At 27.7% G+C, this 6,789-nt stretch overlaps 1 protein-coding gene across 5 annotated transcripts in view; it reads right to left on the reverse strand.

Annotated features, from left to right (window-relative positions):
* LOC107444194 (zinc finger protein 845) overlaps positions 1–5,018 on the reverse strand; it is a 19,556-nt gene extending 14,538 nt beyond the window's left edge. For 3 of the 5 annotated variants that reach the window (XM_043056548.2, XM_043056549.2, XM_043056546.2), the window contains exon 1: positions 4,711–5,018. The gene's annotated coding sequence lies outside the window, so the exon portion shown is untranslated. The remainder of the gene's footprint in view (positions 1–4,710) is intronic. The other 2 variants (XR_006227180.2, XM_043056547.2) reach the window with 2 other exon arrangements.
* Between the last annotated feature and the right edge of the window lie 1,771 nt (positions 5,019–6,789).

The raw sequence follows: 6,789 nt of genomic DNA on the forward strand, positions 1-6,789 counted from the left end.
TTATGTGGTATTAATTTTACGTCAAATAATTTCTTTATTCACTAAATTAAGAAAAAGGAGCTGTGTTTAAGTATCATTTTTCGAAATTTCTTTGTGGAGGAGAGGTTAAATTTGCGAAAATATGACCACACACTTCGCATTACTTATATTTTTTTTATCTATATATAGCGAATGTTGAAATTAGATTTTAAAACTTAAAATATATACTATGTAATATGATTGCAAGCAGCTAGTCTTTTAATAAGGAAAAAATTACAGGTTCCTTAGAGTCTTGTATAAATACAAATGTTATAAAAGTTGAGCACAAAAGATGTGTAAATTCTCAATGTGAACCGGATGTTCGTTGACGGTGAAAAATACGTTAAGAAGAGTACCCATTCAAACTAATTTAATTTTGAAAGCAAATGTAAGAAATAAGTAGCAATGAAATCAAATTTTCAATCATTGAATTTTGTTTACTGCAAGTAAACTATATTTTGCGCATCTTATAACGAAATTTTAAAAATTATAATTGAGAAATAAGAAAAGTACTGAAAATTTCAAATTAGAAATAAAAAGCAAATTTAAGAAATATATTTTTATTAATTGAATTTTAAAATATGTTTAATAACTAATAAGGAAAATCCCTAATGATAATGATTATATATATATATATACAATATATGTGTGTAATTTCATCAACTTTTATTATGATGATAATTTGAAAATGTAAATATTTTGAATATAATATTATTTCTGTCACTAAAAAAAATTTAATAGTTGTGGTTGTGCTTAATTTTTACTTGTAGCTCGGGTGTAAATCAGATTGAAATAAATAAATGATTAGTTAAGGTATTTCCATTATCCATTCAACTTTTTCTTAAAATAAAAATTGGTCATTCTGCTATAACAAACAATCCCGACGTAAAACAACAAAAGCTGTATATTGCCAGCATTCGATTCCATGAATTCGAAGGTTCCAGAAAAGGACCACCGTGATTGTCACCAACATATGTGTTAGAATACAAAGCTAAATTTTCTGAGAAGAAACACTTTAAGGACAAGACAAGTGTAACCAATTGATTTACTACAGACAGAGAACATCCTTTCATCTCAGATATCTTTAAGCATCCCATAGGGCAGTGGTTCTTAACCTTTTTAAGCCGCGACCCAAATTTGAGAAATATGTTCATGTCGCGACCCGAAAAAAAGTCAAAATTAGGCCACAAAATTAATTAGTAAGCCACAATGACTTCTAGGAGGTATTGGTATTACTTATTATTTGGTGTATTACTAACTTTTTTGGTTCGACTCACCGCGACCCAAGAAATATGCTTCGCGACCCAATTTTGGGTCGCGACCCATAGGTTAAGAACCGCTGCCATAGGGGACTCATTCCCCCTTCTTTTTTTTCTTTTTTTTTCAAAAGAAACAAGGGTGCATATCTCAGAAAATTCAAATTGTCTTCCTTTCGAGGGGGGGAGGGGGTAGATATACAAATAAATGGTGACTTATAAGATTGAAGAAAGTGGGAGGTCTAGGAAAAGAAAAGTTTCTTGATTGACATAATTTTTAACCAATAACATTATTTATGCTACAATCAGTAACTAATTTCTTGTATTTACACACCCCCGTGTATACGTGAATGCACAGAACGTGAGTGCACTGAACCCTACATGAACGCGCAGAAAAAGTTTATTCTACTAAAATATTATTCTAAATTATTGCTTTTGAAAGCATGCTGTAATAGTGTAAAGCTGATGTTGCTTCAGGTAGTAGCTAAACCCTTCAAATAATTTTATCAATAATTATTATTTATCGATCAATATTGATTGTGTCTTAATCAATATAAGTGAAGAGTTTAATTTTCCTAAAGAATTATTATATTTTAATAATAAAAAACTAATTAAACTTAAATGTAAAAATAAAATTACAATTATTAAAAATTATATAATTTTTTTTACATTTTAAGCATTCTATTACACAATAATACTCAAAAGTAATAAAAACAAATTTCAAGTTTTTGTTAAAAATACAATGTGACGTATTTTTTAAGAGGGGATGATGCCGTATTATAAGTTTTAAGAAGTAATTAAATTTTTTTAATGATTGATCTTATCGAAATAAATTTCATTTTATGACGTTATAATTAAAATAGTTATTCGATTTAAAATAAAAATTTTAGGTAACAATACACAAATTTTACTTCGATTTATTTTACGAATTTGTCTTTAAATGTTGTACAGAATATGTAAAATATTTAGTACATAAAATTTTAGTAGACAAAATAGATTTTAGTAGGTTTAAGATAAATGTTGGTTTAATAAAATTACATACAATACTTCTGTTTATGTTTCTAAGGATTATATTTTTCCAAACCTAAAATTATTTTCCATAAAACTAATGTGGTATTATGTACGCGTATGTATACAGGAATAAAAAATATCGTAACACAAAAAAAAAGTGAATAAATTAAAAATGATGGTTTGTTATTTTCTACTGATTATTATTTAAGTTTAGTTTTTATATTATATTCATTGTTGCTATACTTATGTTTTTGTTTTGTAGTATTATAAAAACACGAATGTTCCGAATTTGTAAATGAAAATCTGATTATTGAATTTATAGTTATTTAAGGTATTTTGTTTATACATTTATTTACTTATTGAGGACAGAGTTTTTATTTACTGTAACAGCTTTTTCAGACCAAAGTTACTGCTATCACTTATGAGAGTTTTAAGTACAGGTTTAATGCAGTAGTTTTAAGTGATTTCTATCATTTTTTCTAAAAGGTCATTTTTCTACTAGACAAATTAAGATTTAATTGATAGTTATTTATTGCTCTTAAGCTCTTCTGTACCTTTGACAGGTCAACTAACTACGAGAATGTCCAAAATATTAAACAAAATAATAATAATTCTATTAGATAATTAGTTTTGTTTTCCACAGATGCAATCTAAAGTGAGTTGTTATTATGAAATAAGTTCATTTCTGATTTTTAATCCAGACTTTATGGGATCATTTAAGATAATTGTTGCATTTATAAAATTACTCATCACTACTTTTTCCCTTCATTTCTCTTCCTATCATTATTAATATATTATGTTTAATAAGGAAAAAGGAATAATGAAAAGCATTATTTTTTGTAAAAGTTATGTGTTATTATATACAGTGCGTAAAATAAAAAAAGTAAAAAGCCTGAATAACTCTTGATTTAATGATCGGATTTTAACTTACTAGATCTCAATCTAAATGGTTTGAGGGCCAAACTTAAAATATGCTAATTAGTTGGTGCAGAAGATATTTTTTTAAGTTATGAAATCGGGCAAAAGTGATTCCTCTACCTACATATGTATATGTTGTAGAATTTGGATATTTGTCTCTCAAAATATGGATGGTATTCACAATATGGAAATTAAGATCCCAAAAGTTTTTTTAGGTTGAAAGTTTGGGCTCCTTTATTTAATTGCAGTTTTCATGCATTTCGCCATGTCTCGAGCACTTTTGAAACGAATTGAAAAATTTTTGCACTTAATAATAAAATTCGTTAACCTAAAAATAATTCCCTGCCAAAAATATTTTTTTTAAAATTATTTATTATTAATAGTCGGAACAATTTTGAATTCAAAAATATACAAATTATTACATAATTTTAAGGAATATTAATTTAAATAGTAAAATACAAAATTTGAACAAAATCTGTTGAAAAGTTCTTGAGAAATTAAATGTTAAATATATAACTTTTTTAAAATTGAAAGATTCAGGTTTATTTGATTGATTTAGTACAGATTAAATTTTGTATTTCGTCATTTAAAATGACATTTGTTAAATTTTCAATTTAAAGTTCTTTTGACTATTCTCTTAATAAATAAAATAATATAAAATGATTAATACTTCTTACAAATTTTTTTTGACAAGGAACTATTTTTAGGTAAATGAATTTTATTATTGTGTGCTAAATTTTTTTAGTTCGTTTGAAAAATTTTCGAGATATGATCATTTATTTCGATAGTCAAGAATTCGAATCAATTGTAAAAAAAGGTATGCTTTTTTTAGAAAAAGTACGTGCCTGTTTTTCTAATTTAAAGTATTTTGAGTCTTAGTAAATAAAAGTTCAAACTTTCGATCAAAAGTTATTCAATGTGTTTGCTTTTTTGCACATACACACAAACATAAGTTATTTTTTTAATATTAATTGAAAAGTTTTCAATTGATTATATTGTTTAAAAAATTTTTTTTTGATTTAATTTGAATAAATTTTTTTTTTTACAAAAAAAGTTTGATTTTATATTTTGAATTAACACGTGACTTAGTACTAGATATATTTTTTATTGTTAGAGGGGGGAGGGCACCAAAATATTTTCAGTGCTTAGGGCCTCAAGAGGTCTTAATCCAGCCCTGGAGGCAAGGACTTTTATTGTATAGTTGAAATCTTTCCTTTTCTTACTTTTATTAAAAAAAAAAATCACATAGCTGCTTGCCCTGGGGAGACTACCAATTATTGGACCCTTTCAATAGGCACCTTTCAGTGAAGTTATTTTTAGTTTCTCGGGATCATGATCAGAAAACATTTCCGAAAATGTCGCTTTTAAGTCATTTTCCGTATTTTCTTCGAGAAAACAAAAAATTGACAAAACAAGAGAGATATCTTATTGTAAAGTAATACCGAAAAAATTCGTATGTTCAATTTTTTAATGTACCAACTGAATCATACACAACATGAATACTCACTATTGCTTTATAACGAAGATTTTTTCTTTATTTTAATTGCTTTTTTTTTCTTCACACAATTTTTAATTAGGCTCTCTTTTAGTACGATGAAAATAATGACATTAGAAGATAAGATAATGTTCATGCAAATAAACTGAATAAATATTTTTTACAAATACTCTTTTTATAATTCTTGTTCAAGATTCAAATGGCACCCAGTGGCCAGTGTTTAGCTGCCTATTTCTACACACTTAAATTATTCACAATCACAACGGACTATAGGGGGCGTTGCTGTATGAGACGAATAGCTGAGATTTCTATGGATGGTGTTCCTACACTATAGGATGCACTGCAAGCTCATTACCGCCTATACTTCCGGGTTACTGTTTCCGGCGTATTTAAAGCCATTTANCTATCCTGGTAAAGATAAAAGGATACGCGTGGCTCGACTTAAAACAGCACATACCGAGTTTTTGAGGCCAGTGCAGCGGATTTATCCGCTGGAAATACGTTCGACACCAAATGAAGGTTCAACTCCAAACGAAAGCGCAACTTCAAATAAAGGTGACAAGCATAATAATTTCTCAAGTACCTTACGAAACATCGTTACCACAAGAAGTGGCCGAACTGTTAAGATACCATCAAGATATTTGGACACATAATTTTAAATTTATATTAGATTTTTTGTTCTTTTGATTATTGGAATACACATAATCAAAAGGTGGGAGTGTTACGTCACTCTCATAAGATGACGTCATTCATTTAAAGTGTAAATATTAATAACTTGATATTAACCTGTGTATATATGAAAAGTGTGAGTGGCAACAGAAAGAATGTTGTGCAAGATGTGTTCTACGAAAATAAAATTGTTGATTTTGTAAATATGTGTACGCAGGTATTTCTTGTAAATTTAAGTTATTTCATCGCTGGATAGATCGGGTAGATTTATCGGAAGCACGAAACAAATCTAGTATAAGTATAAATTTACTAATTCTTCTCCATTTGCTTAGTTTTTATTATTAAAGGACCAAAAATGTGTGTAAAAACTATTTCTATCTAGCAATGAATAACATACAGATTTATTTTTCTAAAATTGTATTCCTTATTTATGTATTACTTATTTAAATAAATGTTATGAAAGTGTGATTTGAAAGAAGATCTTTATTTAAATAAATCATTGAATAATTTATCATGCGTCGTTTCTTATCCTTCTCATAAAACTCTAGTTTCTATTTATTCTATTAATTCCATTTATATAATAATGATGGCTAAAAATCTTAATTCGTCTTGTCCTTTTATGTTTTAAGGAAAATTCAATGTCTCAATTAAAAACACTAATTTTAAATCAATTCTTGATTTCAAAACAAAATTTATTACTTCTCATGGTTGTAGACATTTACATTTAGAATATTACATGAGAAATTATTTTGATTTTAAAAACATACTTGAAAATATTTCAGGTCAAAACATGTTTTTCTTCCATTTTAATTTTGTTACAAAAAAAAATCTGGAAAGAAATTTAAAAAACCCAGAACTAATTGAATTTTAAAATTTAGTACCAAATTTACTTTGAAATCATGTATAAAAAAAAAGAAATTATGTAATTGGCATGCACAGATTTTAATTTAAAACTTTAAATCGGTCATAAAATTTGCAGTGAATTTGTATGAGCATTAGAAAAAAAGTTTCCGAAAAACAATGTCATTGAGGTTAACGTCGTTTTTAGCGATAAGTCGCCAACTTTTGTAGCTCTTCATTATTGGAGGAAAGGCTTTTGCTCCAAAAAAAATGATAAGTCGGCCTGTCTAATTCAAGAGCTCTATCTTGAGTAGTATATCTTGTATATTTGCTACCTGGTTTACCGGGATACCGGGCAGTGGCACTTGACCTTAAAAAAACATCAGTGTAGGGTATACCGGGCAGTGCCACTTGACGTTAAAAAAACATCAGTGTAGGGTATACCGGGCAGTGGCACTTGACCTTAAAAAACATCAGTGTAGGGTATACCGGACAAATGTATACCGGGCAGTGGCATTGAACCTTAAAAAAACATCAGTGTAGGGTATACCGGGCAATGGCACTTAACCTTAAAAAAACATC

Source organism: Parasteatoda tepidariorum, chromosome 10 (genome assembly GCF_043381705.1).
Source record: "Parasteatoda tepidariorum isolate YZ-2023 chromosome 10, CAS_Ptep_4.0, whole genome shotgun sequence".
Taxonomy (NCBI): domain Eukaryota; kingdom Metazoa; phylum Arthropoda; class Arachnida; order Araneae; family Theridiidae; genus Parasteatoda; species Parasteatoda tepidariorum.